Source organism: Rhincodon typus, chromosome 5 (genome assembly GCF_021869965.1).
Source record: "Rhincodon typus isolate 14 chromosome 5, sRhiTyp1.1, whole genome shotgun sequence".
In the NCBI taxonomy this organism is placed as follows: domain Eukaryota; kingdom Metazoa; phylum Chordata; class Chondrichthyes; order Orectolobiformes; family Rhincodontidae; genus Rhincodon; species Rhincodon typus.
In genome coordinates this window covers 119,310,708-119,327,328 of record NC_063336.1, presented here as the reverse complement: position 1 = coordinate 119,327,328, position 16,621 = coordinate 119,310,708, and the positions used below count along the sequence as shown (strand labels likewise).

Genomic DNA, 16,621 nt, shown 5'->3' with positions numbered 1-16,621 from the left:
TCAGTCAGATATTGGAGGTAAATATGGATGTAGCTGGTGCAAAGTCCTTAAAGGTTTGTTGTTAGAACCTTAAATTCTAGAGAAGTGAGTGGCTGCGCTATGGCAGCGTGATATCTACTAGAGCTAATGGTGAAGAAAAGAAGTTTATTTTATTTGTATTTTATATACATTTGGAGTAGTGAACAGTTTTGCCCAAAAAGAGAAGATCCTGATAATTCTTGCTGGAATTTGATAAAGAATATGCCAGGTACATTCAAACCTGCTACTCTTGGACTCGAGTTAGTGGAAATCAGGGCTTGTTGGGGTGACTACCAGAATAAAACAAAGAACTGCAGATGCTGAAGATGGAAAACAAAACAGAAATTTTTGGAGAAATTCTCCAAAGATCCTCAGACAGCACCTTCCAAACCCACGACCACTTCCATTTAGAAAGACAAGGGCAGCAGATACATGGGAACACTATCACCTTCAAATTCCCCTCCAAGCCACTCACCATCCTGACCTGGAAATATATCGACATTCTTTCACTGTCACTGGGTCAAAATCCTGGAATTCTCTCCCTAAGAGTGTACTAGGCCAACTCACAGCACATGGACTGCAGCGGTTCAAGAAGGCAGCTCACCACCAGCTTCTCAAGGGGCAATAAATACTGAGCAGCGATGCCCACGAGTGAAGAAAGGAAAATTCATCAGGCCCATCAGTATCTGTGGCGAGAGAAACTGAGGTAATGTTATGAGTCCAGTAACCCTTCTCCAGAATTGATTGTACCAAGGAAATAGTGATATTTATGCTGATGACGGTGGTGGGAGGGGAAAGATGGAGATGGAGACCAGAGCGAGAGAGAGATAAAAAAAATTAGGCAGACAATGAGACTGATGATTGTAAACCGGGTTAGAAGAGGAGCTGGGTAGGTGATAATTGGGACTATGAAGAGGTGAAAATGGGTTGGCTGTGCTGAAAGCAGTATATATCATAACCAGGGCTGTAGGGGTGAGTAAAAGATATTGAAAGAGGTGTTCACGTTCTAACATTATTGAATGCAACATTCAGTCCTGAAAGCTGCAGGATCCCCTAGTGAATAATGAGATTCTGTTCTTCCAGCTTACACTGAGTCTTGCTGGAGCACTGGGGAGACAATGGCCCCGTGGTATTATTGCTGGACTGCTAATCCAGAGGCCTACGTAACATTCTGGGGACCTGGGTTTGAATCCCACCATGGCAGATGGTGGAATTTGAATTCAATAAATATCTGGAACTAAGGATCTAATGATGACCATGAATCCATTGTCGATTGTCGGGAAAGCCCATCTGGTTCACTAAAGTCCTTTAGGGAAGGAAACTGCGACTCCAGACCCACAGTAGTGTGGTTGACTCTTAACTGTCCTCTGTGCAATTAGGGATGGGCAATAAATGCTGCCGAGCCAGCGACGCCCTCATCCCGTGAATGAATAAAAAAAAGCTTGAGACAGAAAGTGCTACCTGAGCCGTAAATGCTCACACTTATTCAATTCTACCTGGGAAATTATGGCCTGTTCATCTAACTTATCAATAACCATTTGTAAATTTCTTATTTCTTCATTGCAACTTACTTTCCCATCTATTTTAACGTCATCTGCAAATTTGACTATGGAACATTCCATCCCTGCATCCAAGTCATTAAAATCGATTGCTTTTCCTTCGAACAAGGTATTCTTCTTTGTTTTATCGCCCTTCTCCAGTGCAGCAAGGTTAAAAATAATGAAGTAATCTTCTATAGTTATGGCTACTCTCTGTTTCAGTTACAAACTATTAATGCCCTATTAATTTGCACCATTGAGCAACCTCCCTGCCCACACAGCCATAGTGCTCAATGCTGTTCTCTGTTTCTTCTTATTCTTAATTAGTTGGAACTTTCACAACAACAGTTAACTCTGAGCTCCAAGACATTGATTCAGGAAATATACAATGCAGCATACAGACTTTGAGCTCATTTCATGGTCCATTGCTGAGCCCTTAATTTTAAAAGTAGTCACATTCCAATCATAGTTATCTTTTACTGTGCACTGACTGAATGGATAGGAAAACATGCCTCCTGCAAGAATGGACATGTGGGAATTTACCGATTAAGATAGGGTTCACTGAGCATGCCTTGGATTACAGACATCTGACATGGATTATGCATATCTATGAATTAAGTGGCCCTATTAATGTGACCATTTATTTGAGTTCTGTGGAACTGTAAATTCCAACTAATGTATTAATAAACTTATTTTTCACTGAGCAGATTATTCCAATAAAATAGGTTGTGTAGAGATGTCATTGTGGTAGAATGAATATTGCAGGAGCTGGAAGGTTGGAATGACACAGAACATGAAATGTTGCCTCCAGTTTTAAAGAAGCATTGCCTGAGACATCATACTTGAATTTGGTTTGAATTGGCTCAGGCAGTCAGGAACTCAAAGGTCAAGTGGTTTGTGTTTTTATTATAGTCTGTGGTTTAATCAGTTCTGGAGAAAGCAATTACATGCTTGGTTGGATCTGGGTTTGTGTGTGTACATATATAAAACATCCCTTGTAAGATGTTGCAAAATGTGCAATTTGTGGTTGAAATGCTTCGAGCTATATTCATTTACTGTATATCTTCCAGTATGAAAAGAAAAATGTTGTTAAAATATGCTTGCTCAGCTGGTTTCCTTAAGATTATATTTGGTCCAGTATGGTTTTATTAAAGCAAATACACTCTACAGCCATAGAATGTCTGCTTTAAGAGCATTCAAACTTTTAATGCCAGTGATAATGGTAATAAATAAAATTATCTCATGTCTCATTCTGTTGCAACTTTGGCGCATCTGGAAACAGTTAAATGTTTTTCGTCAGTTGGTGAGTCAGGCTGTGCATCACTGCATTGTTGTACTGTGGGCCCCCAGGCTGAATACAAGTGCTGTCTGGTACATCTCTTGACCAGGACAGTGATCAAGACTATTGCACTTTTGTCTCTGAATCAGAACATTGTGGATTTCAGCACTTGAGTGCAAAATCAAAAAGCTGTAACTCTAGTGCAGTGCAAAGGGAGTGTTGCACTGTCAGAGATACCTTCTCCTGATGTGCTACACCAAGGTGTTGTCTGTGCTCACAGGTGAACTTAAAAGATCCCATGGTACAATTCTGAAAACAACCAGGGGAAGTATCTCCAATGACCTAGCCAATACTTATCTTTCAGTCAACATCACAAAAGCAGACCACCTGCTTGTTTTTACTGTGCTGTTTATGGGAGCTTGCTGTGCACCAATTAGCTGCTGTGCTTGCAACTTTACAAGAGCGACAGCACTTCACAGTACTCCATTGACTGCAAAGAGTTTCAGGATGTCCTGTGATTGGGAAAAGTGCTGTGTAAGTGCAAGTCTATCGTTACCACAAATTGTAGTGACAGTAAAGAACTGCACTAGTTGCTAACGTCTTTTTAGCAATATCATTGAAGCATAATTTGTTGATGATACAAAATTGGGTTGGAGGGCAAGTTGTGGTGAGGGCAGAAGAAAGCTGAAAGTAGATATTGGTAGGTTAAGTGATTAGGCATAAACTGGCCAAAGGAGTTTAATGCAGGAAAGTATGAGATTGTGCACTTTGGAGGAAGAACTAAAAAGCAAACTATTATTTAAGTTAAGAGAGAATCCAAAAATTTGTACAAAACACAAAACGTTAGCATTCAGGTGCAGCGAATAATTAAGAAAATAAATAGAATTTTAGTCTTTATTTGCGAGGTGGATGGATTAAAAATAAATCTTGTTATATTTGTATGGGTGTTGGTGAAGTCTGGAATACTATGTGCAGATTGGATTATTGTACATTAAAATGTATCTACTGGCATTGTAGGCAGTTCAGAAGTGATTCACTCTGTTGATTCCTAGGATGAAGTGGTTGACTGATTGAGAATGGCAAAGCAGATTGGGCATTTACTCATTAGAGTTTAGAAAACTGAGGGGTGATCTAACTGAGACATGCAAGATTCACAGCTTACAGATATTGAGAAGATTTTTTCCACTAGCTGGAATATCTCAAAATAGAGAACATAGTTACAGAATAAGGGGACGCTGATCTAAGACTGAGATGCAAAGAAATTTCTTCTCTCAGAGATTAGTGAATTTCTGGAATTCTCTACCATGGAGATTTGTGGAGACTAGATCACCGAAAGAGGAGCTAAGTAGATTTCTGAAACATCACACAAAATTTAAACTTTAATCCACGGTAAAGTCAGAAAATGAAATCTACAATAGATTACACAACTTTTATAAAGTTCTTTATAAGTTTCAATAAAATAGGTCTCATGAGGGCCATTTTTATGAGTTGCTTTTTCCCTTAGTTCCACTACAATGTGATACAGGGTTTCCCAACATTACTTATTGTGTACTAATTCCCAGATCCACTAACTACCCCATTGCTTCAGGTACATAATTATTTGAACTTTGCGTCACATTTGGACAGTGTGGTTAACAAGGTGTTTAGCATGGTTGCCTTCATTGCTCAGACCTTTGAGTATAAGAGTTGAGAAGTCTTTTTGAGATCGTACAGGACCTTGGTGAGGCCACTTTTGGCGTACTGTGTACAGTTCTGGTCACCATGTTTTAGAAGGATTATTATTAAATTGGAGAGGGTTCAGGAATGTTGCCGGGAATAGCAGGTTTGAATTATAAAGATAGGTTGGGACTTTTTTCGTTGGAGTGTAGGAGGTTGAGGGGTGTCCTTAGAGGTTTGTAAAATCATGAGGGGCATAGATACGGTAAATAGCCAAGATCTTTTCCCTAGGGTGGGAGAGTTCAAAACTAGGCTGCATATCTTTAAGGTGAGAGAAGAAAGATTTAACAAGGACATGAGGGGCAACTTTTTTACGCAGAGAGTGGTTCATATGTCGAATTAATTGCCAGAGGAAGTGGGTGGTGCAGGTAATGTTCCAACATTTAAATGACATTTTGATAAGTACATGAACAGGAAAGGATAGATGGATAGGGACCAAACGCAGGCAAGTGGAACTAGCTTGGTTTGGGAACATGGTCAGTGTGGACTAGTTGAACCGAAGGGTCTGTTTCTCTGCTGTATGACTATCAAGAAGTTGAGGGTTATGAGTCCTGATGAAGGGTCCCGACCCGAAATGTCGACTCTCCTGCTCCTCTGATACTGTGTGACCTGCTGTGTTACTCCAGCTCCACACTGTATTGAAGGTTTTGAGGAGCTGGTTTGAAAGAGGAGTTGAGGTCTGGGGCAGAACAATAGTCTTATTGAATAGTGGGCATGTTTGGGAGACTGAATGGCCCACTCATGTTCCTGTTTCTTGTAGTGTGCCGTATATTGTTTAGTGAGTGAATACAGAAGTCTTAGCAAACCCTGAAATCGTGTATTAGCTGTTCTGGGATGGGAAGTCATTTAATAGCAGCTAGGAGGGTTTAAGATGGGCTATTTATGAATTTCCTTGGATTAACTGTATCCCATGGTCAAAGTTAATGTGAAAGATGTACGGAGAAATTGTAGGAGTGAAGAAATGTAGAGCTAAAAGATCTTTAAATGTGGAAAATACAAATGTAGAACCTGTTAATGATCATACTATAACACAACTATAATTGTTGGTTTGTAAAATTGTTACAAGTTGGAAATGTTTGAAAACCCAGTATGTGAAAATAACCATGGAAATTGGCAGTGTTGCATTTTGGTAAGGCATCTCAGGGCAGGACCTATACAGTTAATGGTCGGGCCCTGGGGAGTGTTGCTGAACAAAGAGACCTTAGACCATTATTGCATAGTCCCTTGAAAGTGGAGTCGTAGGTAGACAGGTTAGTGAAGAAGGGGTTTGGTACGCTTGCCTTCACTGGTCATAATATCAGTTGGGATGTCATTTCACGTCTGTACAGGACATTGGTGAGGCCACTTTTGGAATACTGCATATAATTCTGGTCTCCCTTCTATAGGAAGGATATTGTTAAACTTGAGAGGGTGCAGAAAAGATTTACAAGGATTTTGTCAAGACTAGAGGGTTTGAGCTATAGGGATGAGGCTGAATAGGCTGGGGCTATTTTCTGTGGAATGTCAGATACTGAGGGTGACCTTATAGCGGTTTTTAAAATCATGAGGGGCATTGGTATGGTGAATAACGAAGATCTTTTTCCTAGGGTGGGGGGGTCTAAAACTAGATGGCATAGGTTTAAGGTGAGAAGGAAAAGATTTAAAAAGGACCTGATGGATAACATTTTCACGCAGAGGGTGGTGTGTGTGTGGAACAAGCTGCCAGAGGAAGTGGTGGAGGTGGGTACAATTACAACAATTAAAAGGCATCTGAATAGGAAGTATTTAGAGGGATATGGGCCAAATGCTGGCAACTAGGACTAGGTCAGATTGGGATATCTGGTTGGTGTGGAGGAGATGGACTGAAGGGTCTGTTTCCATGCTGTGTGGCTCTTTGACTGTATCATTTCTGACCACCTGGAGGAGCACTTGAGCACAATAGGAAGAGCTGTCTCTCCCTGTTGATTTTCACCACTGAAACAAATTGAATAGTTGTGGGAAACACAGTTCCCATCTGCCAATGATGATATCAATCTAAATTAAAATTTGGATCTGACTTGGATTTACAAGTGTTGCCCAATGGATTTCTTCTTCCCATGTCTCTCTTGAGTTGTTCTTCCTGGTTCTAGTAGGAGTTTGGATATAGGAGTGATCTGTAAATGTAACACTTATGTAATACCTCTGAACGGACAAGAGGTGTGGCTTGAGTAGGGCGAGTTGGCTGTACTTTAACATTTTTGATTGCTGCTTGACTGTCTTGCTATTTGAATGTCTAGAAAATCTCCGGATAAAACTTAGAAATGCTGTCATGTGAAGACTCCAGCACTTAACTACTACAGTCTGTACAGAAGGAACCTAGAAATGTAGAAAAGATCATCTGTAAGTGTCTTTATTTTGGAAACAAATTCGAGAGTTTTTTGATCCTGTGCTGTCATTTGGCAAAAATCCAATCCAATGTTTGCACTTAATTGGATTTGAAAGTAATCACAATTACAGAGTACTAAACTCATTTGTATTTCTGGCAATTGTAGAATAAATTTGAAACATGTTTAGTGGTAACATCTGCATTTCTCAATCAGTTCCGTCAGGGGCATGGATTCTTTATATTTGACCAGCTTCCTCCTCACAGGTGTGGAAGCTGTGCATGTTTGACTCCTACGCACGAGTTGTATTCAAGTTAAACAAGACAAAGGAATCTATACAAGCAGTAAAAAGGCAGAATGTAATGACGCAATGTGAAATATTATCACTACTGATCTTGGCTGCTCAGTATCTATGCAATGTTAGAGAACCAAAGATTTTATTCCTCCTAAAGAGATTCTGACTGCATTGAAGAGTTTTATGAGATTTTTATTCGGGTTTAGACGTGTAAGAATGAGAGTTTCATTGTACTTGTTGCCAACAAAGTAACTATTCAGCTGTGTGCTTACTGGTCCTGTAAGCAAGTCTAGACACACATCTGACGTTCTTTAATTGTAACTGCAACAACAAAAATGCCAGCTAACATCATGTCTGGATTTGTTGCTTGTGAAGTATTAAGATTTGTAATGTGTAAAATACCAGGTTCCAAATATAGGTAAATAAAATCCCTCATGTTTCAGACCTGGAGAGATAAGTTTTTATTTTAATCTCTAATGTGTAACTTTCAATTTTTGCACATGTATGTGATATTTTTCCTGTTGACTGCTCCTGTCTCAGTTATATCTGAAGAGAAGTGGGTATCTCACTGAAAGCAGTACCACTGGGTATTTTTGAGCCATTCCCAGTGTCAGTAGAAGTCTGTGAATGGTAAGTGCAATTGTGATAAAATCAATATTCCAACTCTTTTCACTGTCATGCTTTCATTTCCTGACTCATTTCGTTTCCTACCTGATTTTATCATCAGTTTATTGATGCTTGTTCGCAATGATTAAGCTTGCTATTTACAAGTAGAGGAGTTCTGTTTCACTTATTATAATTAGTGGTCAGTAGTTGCACAACTGCTGCCTATCTGAATGTGGAGAGAGAGACAAAAGGTGCTGGAAACTGCCGAGATGCGTAGATGTGGTATTAGACATCATTCATTTTATATGACAAATATTACAAGTTGATTTGTAACTTCTGATATACTTAAGTAAACTCACCAGGTGAATGATGTCCCCACTTTAATCTTGTGCATCTTGAGTGTTTTCTCCAAGCCAATACCTCAAAATTGCATTAAAATGCATATCGGATTTTAGATTCTGTTCTCAAACCTAATTATGGAGAATGAGGTGGGAAACATAACTTTATAAAGAAGTTGAGATTATTGTACGGTCCTTTGATTCTGTTATGTAGTTTTCTGAAGTGAGTTCTATTCCTGGCGATATCAATTCCAAAGCTGTTTAATTTGTTTAAAGATTGTCCTGTTAAGGTCTGCTATTAATACAGAATCTGGTTTATCTCTTTTTTTGTATTAGCTGCATGTGATGCAAAATAGCTAGAAAGCTTCTTGTACCATGTGAGATAAAATACAGTTTACGATGATTAACTTGACTAGTTCCTGCTCTGAAGAAGAGTCCTCTAGACTCGAAAAGTTAGGTCGCTTTTTCTCCACAGATGCTGCCTGCATTTTTTGTTTTCAGTACAGATTTCAGCATCTGCAGTAATTTGCTCATGGTTCCTAGTTATTACTTCTTGTTTTAGCATTTGTATTAAACGGAGAACTTTAGTGGGAAAGTGTCTGCTAAAAACCTGGCCAGAAGCCCTTAAATCTACAAGGCTGAAAGGAGTCAAAACTAGGAGATCATGGGACTGCGAAAAAAAGAGAGAAAAGTGAAATAACAGAGTAAACAGTTGCAAGGATGCAAGAATAAATAGTGAGCTGAAGTAAATAGCAAAACAATCAAGTTGAAAGACTAGGAAAGAAGAAGCGAATAAGTTCAACTAAAGTACTGGGAAACAGAATGAAAATCTATTAAATAAGACAATGCTATTGTTATACCACAGTCCAAAAGCACTGCCAAATTCATCTATCCAGTGGCAATAATGGACTTACATTTTTTGATTTGTGTTGGTCCTTGATTATGCTTGTCAAGATACTGCAGAGTATCTTGAACATAGAACAGTGCAGTACAGGAACAGGCCCTTCGGCCCATCAAGCCTGTACTGACACAGAATGCCTTTGCCATTGGCTCTGTGCTCATCTGACCTGGAGACTGTCCCAGTCTTACTAGCTGCCATCAATCATATAGGAAGAGTTTCCAGTTTGATAAGCCCTTAAGCCCACTTGAAAGGAGTGGATACAGGTTCAGTACTGCAGGTTTTTTTGTCATCCTGTGTTGCTCCTTCTTTGTGTCCTTTCTGACCTTACTCTAGTAATCCCACCTTCTTTTAGCCTTCTCGATCAAAAGAGAGTGTCAAACCTCAGTCCTCATGGTGATAGATGCAGCACCAGAACCTCTTCCGGATTCTCTCAGCTTTTTATTTACAGAGGTACACATTTCTCATTGTGTAACTTTACCAAAACTGTCTTTGAGTGTCTCTGTATAAATGAACACAGTTGAATTCCCAAATAATTCTCATGGATACATTACACCTAGTTGATATGCAATTAACATATTAGACATTGTATTCATTGCCTATATGTAGCATCACAGGAAATCAATTTGTTTTCCTGAAAACGTGAGCTCTGTAGAAGTATGTAGAGATGGATAGCTGAAACAAAATTAAAAGAACTGCTCAAAAGTATTATATTCTGAAATTGCCTCTATCTACAAAGGAATAATAATTGATCTTACACAATTTTAAAAATGCCATTATTCAATGTTTATAAATTAAGACCACTGACATGTTGTAGAATAGATGTACCAAGAAAGGAAAAGTTATGAATTGGTGAAGTGCTAATAAAAGTCATTAAGCCTCAAGAAGCAGTAGGGACAGCTAAGGGAATGAATGTTGCTGTGGCCTTTGAGAATCCAACGTCAGGACTAAGGGGGAGATCTCAGAGCCTGAACATGCACGAAGCAGACCCTTGGACGCAGTCTTCCCAGAAACAGCCTCCTAACAGGCTACAAAAACAGAAATTCCTGGAAAAGCTCAGCAGGTCTGGCTGTATCTGTGGAGAGAACTCAGAGTGAATATTTCGGGTGCAGTGACCCTTCCTCAGAACTGTCTCTAACTGGCTACCTGTGTCAGGATAGTAGCTGGGCCGTCATTACAGCCAGCCCTGTCAGAGGACCTCTGCTTGGAGGTAGCCCCATTGGAGGAGGGAGTTGCTGCTGAGACAGGTTGGAAATTGAAGGACATTTCAACAAACCGAAAATAATGACTGCCCAAGCTGTTAAACCTCTGGGAGTAGAAGGGAAACTCCCCTAGGTGTGGCCTTTCCTGTCTCAGTCGGAAACAAGGTTATCAGTTCAATCAGACTTCAGACCTTGCAGGTGGCCATGAGCTGGTGGTAAAGTTGTGGGGCTACTCTGCCAATGATAAATGTCAGCAAGGTCACAAAATCATCTTTAATTGGAAAGTTAATAATCCCAATAGGCTTCCTGCTTCTATGTGGGGAGCAGCCTGCTTCTCTTCAATTTTCCTGCTCCTTTCCCCAAGCCCACAAAATTCAGCCGCCATTTATTTGATCAGAAATTCCTCAATATTATTTATTCTGCTGTTTGTTGCTTCATTTTGCACATTTACAGTGACGTTTTTTGAAATATTCCTGTACTCTTTCACCATGAAACCTCTAGGTAAGCTGTATTTGCTGCTAATATGGTTTTATTGCTCTCTCTCAGCAGTAAGGAAATTGAGAAGTAACTGTTTGAAAAGGAATGTGACTCACAGACGTTACTCACCAGGATGTGTAGGCTGCTCGGTAAATGTTGATTGCAAATTGCTGTTGATGTCAAAGCTGCCAACGTTACACAATAAAAGACTAAGGACGAGGCATATTCTTTGTCAGTAATTAATACTTCAGTCTATTTTATGCTGGAGTGGAAATACAAATCAACTGAGCAGGAAAAAAAGACTGAACATTCCAGTTGGTTTTGAGGGTACTTCATTTCAGCATAAAATACACTGGGGTATTCCGCAATGTAATTCTCCTATTCACTCGGTTTAAGACGTTTAAGAGAGGGGAAGTCTTACTGCAACTGTACAGGATGCTGGTGAGACCATATCTGGAGCACTGTGAGCAGGTTTGGCCCCCTGATTAACGGAAAGATATAATTTCATTGGAGACAGTTCAGAGAAGGTTCACGAGGATGATTCCTGGAATGGAGAGATTGTCTTGAGTAAAGATTAAATAGTTTGGGACTCTACTCCCTGGAGTTTAGAAGAATGAGAGGTGATCTCATTGAAACGTATCAGATTCTTAAGAAGCTTGACAGGGTAAATGCTGAGAGGATGTTTCCCCTCATAGGCGGAGTCTAGTCTCTAGCACAGTCTCAGAATAAAGGAGCACCAATTTAAGATTGAAATGTGGAGGAATTTCTTCTCCAAAAGGGTTGAGAGTCTTTGGAGCTTCTTGCCACAGAGAGCTGTGGGGGCAGAGTCTTTGTGTATATATGTAAGGCTGAGACAGATAGATTCTTGATCAGTCGGGGAATCAAAGGTGATGTGGGAAATGCAGGCAAGTGTACTTGAGGAATGTTGTATCAGCCATGATCCTACTGAATGGTGGAGCAGGCTTGAGGGGCTGAATGGTCTACTCCTGTTCCAGTTTCTGATGGTCTTATAGATCAAATGTGGTACATCCAAGGATTTTGAAGAAAGTGAGGGTGGAAATTACAGGGGCACTGTCTATAACCTTCCCTGGACTCAGGAGGTGCCTGAAGACTAGAGAACTGCAAACATTACAGCGTTATTCAAGAAAAATTGTAAGGATAATCCCAGCAATTACAGACCAATCAGCTTAACTTCCATCATGGGAAAGCTTCTAGAAACAATTATTCAGATAGAATTAGGAGTAATATGGATAGATGGTTTGTTTATGAAGACTCAGCAAGGCTTTGTCAAGGAAGATCATGTCTGACAAATCTGTTAGATCTCTTTGAGGCAGCTAAATAAGATAAGAGCCCGTGGTATTAGGGGCAAGGTACTGGCATTGATAGAGGATTGGCTGACTGGCAGAAGGCAGAGAGTGGGGATAAAGGGTTTTTTTTCAGGATGGCGGCTGGTGACTAATGGAGTTCTGCAGGGATCCATGTTGGGACCACAACTATTCACATTATACCATTGACAATCTGGATGAAGGAACTGAGGACATTGTTGCTAAGTTTGCAGCTGACACAAAGATGGGTGGAGGGACAGATAGTGTTGAGGAAACAGGGAGGCTGCAGAAGGACTTGGACAGACTAGGAGAATGGGTAAAAAAAGTGGCAGATGGAATACAATGCAGGAAGAATAGAAGTGTGGACTACTTTCAAAATGGGAAAAGGCTTCAGAAATCTGAAACACAAAGTGATTTAGGAATCCTAGTTCAGGTTTCTCTTAAGGTTAGCATGCAAGTTCAGGTAACACTTAGGAAGGCAGATGTAATGTTAGTATTCATTTCAAGAGGTCTGGAAAGCAAGAGCAGAGAGGTACTGTGGAAGCTGTATAAGGCTCTGGTCAGACATCACATTTGGAATATTGTGAGCAGTTTTGGGCCCCATATCGAAGTAAGGATGTGCTGGCATTGGAGGGGGCCAAGAGGAGCTTGACAAGAATGATCCCAGGGATGACGGACTTGTCTTATGAGGAGCAGTTGAGGACTCTGGTTCTTTAGTTTTTGGAGTTTAGGTGGAGTTGGGGGGTTGGGGTTCTGATTGAAACTTCGTGAATACTGAGAGGCCTGGATAGAGTAGATGTGGAGATGATGTTTCCACTGGGAGGAGAGACTAGGGACCTGAGTGTCTCAGAGTAAAGGAATGGCGCTTCAGAGCTGAGGGTGGTGAATCTGTGGAATTCATAGATTACAAGAGCAAGGAGGTGATGTTGAACTTGTACAAGATGCTTATTAGATGTCAGCTGGAATATTATGTACAACTTTGGGTGCCACATTATAGGAAGGATGTGAACACTTTGTAGAGAGTACAGAAGGTGTTTACAAGAATGGCAGCACAAGGATGAGGAACTTCAGTTCTGAAGATAGATTGAAAAAATAAGGACTGTTCTCCTTGAAGAAAAGAAACCTAAGCAGAGATTTGATAGAGGTTTTCAAAATTGAAGAGTCTGGATAAAATAGATAGGGAGAAACATTTTCTGCTTATAAAGGAGCAGGAATAAAAGGGCACAGCTAGAGTTAAGTGAGGAAACTCGTTTTCACCTAGTATGTAATTAGGCTGTGGAATGGACTGCCTGGAAGTGGGGTGGAGACAGGTTCATTTGAGGCATTCAGGAGGGGCACTGGATGAAAATAATGTTCAGGGATGTGGGTAAAATCAGGAGAATGGTTCTGGGTACTGATAAAAGCCAGTGCAGACACAGTGGGCTGAATGGCCACCTTCTGTGATTCCATGATGTGGGCATTGCTGTCTTGACAAGCATTTGTTGTCCATCCCTAACTGGTTTTGAGAAAGTGGTCACGAGGTATCTGCTTGTACCACTGTCTATTGGAGTGTGCTATTGCAACAAATCTTTCAGTGATTCCAGTGGTGTTTAGAGTGGTACCAAAGGATTTCAAGTGGAGTCTTGTAGTTAATTCATGCTTTATATTTGTTTCACTGGGTGAAATATATCACATATAGTTTGTAATATTGAAATAAATAAATGTTAGAGAATGAGCTTTTTTAGTATTGACTGCTGCAATGGAATAAAGTAGAAATCATTTAGGCCCAACTCAATGACAATTATCACTGCCTCAAAAACATTACCCTTGTAAAAGTAGACTCCTGGATTTTGACTTGGGGAACAAAAATGACCTTGACTTTTGAATTTTATATGAATGAGATTTCTGCCAAAGAGAACTTGAACCCATTTGACTGAGATGATCTAGATAAGTGAAGGTTACCTCAGAGTACAACAGGATCTTGATCAGATGGGCCGATAAGCCGAGGAGTGGCAGATGGAGTTTAATTTAGTTAGATATGAGGTGCTACACTTCGGAAAGACAAATCAGAGCAGGATTTATACACTTAACGGTAAGGTTCTGGGGAGTGTTGCCAAACAAAGAGACCTTGGAATGGATGTTCATAGTTCCTTGAAAGTGGAGTCGCAGGTAGATAGGATAGTGAAGGAGGAGTTTGGTACATTTGCCTTCATTGGTCAGTGCATTGAGTGTAGGAGTTGGGAGATCATGTTGCAGCTCTATAGGACATTGATTAGGCCACTATTGAATGCTGCGTTCAATTCTGGTCTCCCTGCAATAAGAAAGATGATAAACTTGAAAGGGTACAGGAGAGATTGACAAGAATGTTGCCAGGGTTGGAGGGTTTGAGCTATATGGAGAAGTTGAATAGGCTGGGACTATTTTCCCTGGCACGTTGGAGGCTGAGGGGTGACCTTATGGAGGTTTTAAAAAAAAGTCATGAGGGACATGATTTTCTCTCAAGGTACAATTGTGGCTGATCTGATTTTAACTTCAAACCTACATTCCTGCATCACCCCCTGCCCCCCCAATAATCTTTCATCCCCTTTGTTATCAAGGATATATCTATCTCTTGGTGTATAGCCAAGGTCTTTTCCCCAGGGTGGGGAAGTCCAAAACTAGAGGGTGTAGGTTTAAGGTGAGAGGGAAAAGATATAAAAGGGGCCTGAGGGGCCATTTTTTCATGCAGGGGGTGATGTGTGGATGGACTGAGCTGTCAGAGGAAGCGGTGAAGGCTGGTACAATTCCAACATTTAAGAGGCATCTGGATGGGTACATGGATAGGAAGTGTTTGGAGGGAGATGAGCCAAATGCTGGCAAATGGGACTAGATTAATTTAGGATATCTGGTAGGCATGGGCGAGTTGGACTGAAGAGTCTATTTCTGTGCTGTACAACTCTATAAATGCAAATTATTGCCATACGTAACAATAATAACAGTGCATGCTGATCACCTCTATTATTGCTTTAACAAAATCAGGATCAATATGAAGCTCAGAACATAACTTTGCTTATTTTTTTCTCACTGAAATTAATAGCAATTATCTTTCAAAGAAACAGAGATTGGGAAATTTACTTTTCATGATTTCATTTCTCATTCTTCATTTCTATTATATGAATGCTTATTTGTGTGTATGAATTAAAATGTCTGTGCATAACTTGAATGTAATATAACTTTTGTTGTAATTACCAGAGGTGCATACTTTATAATATTGTAAGTGAGATATTCACTTGCAATTTAATGGCGGTGATTTAAGTATTTGGTCTACAGAGGCTAATTATAAATAAGTTCAAAACATGTAGAAAGAAAATGAAGTGTGATATAAGGTGCATTGTTATTTTTCTTAGTATGTGTAATTCCAGGCTTATCCTGAACATATTTTTTGTATAAATCAACTAATCTAATTATTCTTTTATTTCCATTGCTATGCACCATTTGTCTATTTTTAAAAAAAAGCACATCCACATTAAATTACAGAAGGTAAGAAATTAGCTACGTTAAAAAAAATGTTTCATGCACGACATTATTGTTGCCAACATTTGGCGAACTTCATTAGTCATATAAATGAAAGGGAAAGAACTTGAAAGCAATCATGGAGCTGTTGGCTTTGAAGAACGTAGTCATTAGTTTCATTATTTTGATGTATGCTGAAATTTATGGCTGCCATGTTTGGCTTTTGATACATTGTGAAGTTGATTAGCCTGAGGGTCTAAATGTTACTGTCAAGTCACTGCAAGCCCAAGTCAGAAAGGCAAGACTTCCATTTGTGATTTTTGCTGGAGTTGCTCTCGCTCTTTTCTTCTCGCAATACACTACAGGCCTTTAAAGAAACTGTGAGTTTGACTTTGTGTATGTGTTTATAAGATTGCTTTAGCTCGTCTTATGACGGTGAATATAAGAAATGCTCAGAAGCAAAACATTCTATGAATATGCATTTAGTAGTGTCAGTTCTGGTAGTCTTGGTATAAAATATGAAGTTTAAAGTCCTTCCACATGATTAGGAACAAAATATGTGGAAGAAATTTCTTGCAATGGCAGAAATTCATATTGCTTTATTAAATTATAGCCAGGATATTGCATTCAAATGAAAATAATTTGTGTTTGTTTTGAAAACTACCACGCAGCTACTTTTTGAAATAAGTTATTTATACATTTTAAACCTGCAGTGTGTATTTTAATTAAGTTTGAATGGTTGTCAGATAAGCAACATGATAATGTGTGAAGAAAGTCTTTGACAAAGTACCACTTAAAACCCTGGTGAGCAAAATCAAAACAGGAGGGTGAGTGTCAGTTTGACTAAAATATTGGCTTTAGGATAGAAGACAGCGAGTCATGACAAAAGATTGCTTTTCAGACTGAAGAATGTCGGGCAGTGATATTCCCAAGTTTCAGTGCTGGAATTGCTGCTTTTTGATCTTCAAATGACTGAGATATTGAAAGACAAAGTAAAATTTCAAAATTTTTTGATGATACCAGATTTGGAGGTGTGGCAAATGGTGTGTCTCTAGCAATTGGATTTAACAGGACATTGGTAGGCAAACTAGAATGGGCAGTTTACTACAGAGAAAT

At 39.6% G+C, this 16,621-nt stretch overlaps 1 protein-coding gene across 9 annotated transcripts in view; it reads left to right on the top strand.

Moving 5' to 3' along the window:
- Positions 1 to 16,621, top strand: part of LOC109913001 (putative Polycomb group protein ASXL2) — a 245,321-nt gene that overhangs the window by 125,078 nt on the left and 103,622 nt on the right. Inside the window, exons 1-2 of one of the 9 annotated variants that reach the window (XM_048596842.1) lie at positions 6,727 to 6,909; positions 7,729 to 7,818. The exons of 5 other annotated variants lie outside the window; for them this stretch is intronic. The gene's annotated coding sequence lies outside the window, so the exon portion shown is untranslated. Of the gene's footprint in view, positions 1 to 6,726; positions 6,910 to 7,124; positions 7,160 to 7,233; positions 7,253 to 7,728; positions 7,819 to 16,621 lie in introns of those variants that run through there. 3 more of the 9 variants (XM_048596843.1, XM_048596840.1, XM_048596844.1) reach the window with 3 other exon arrangements.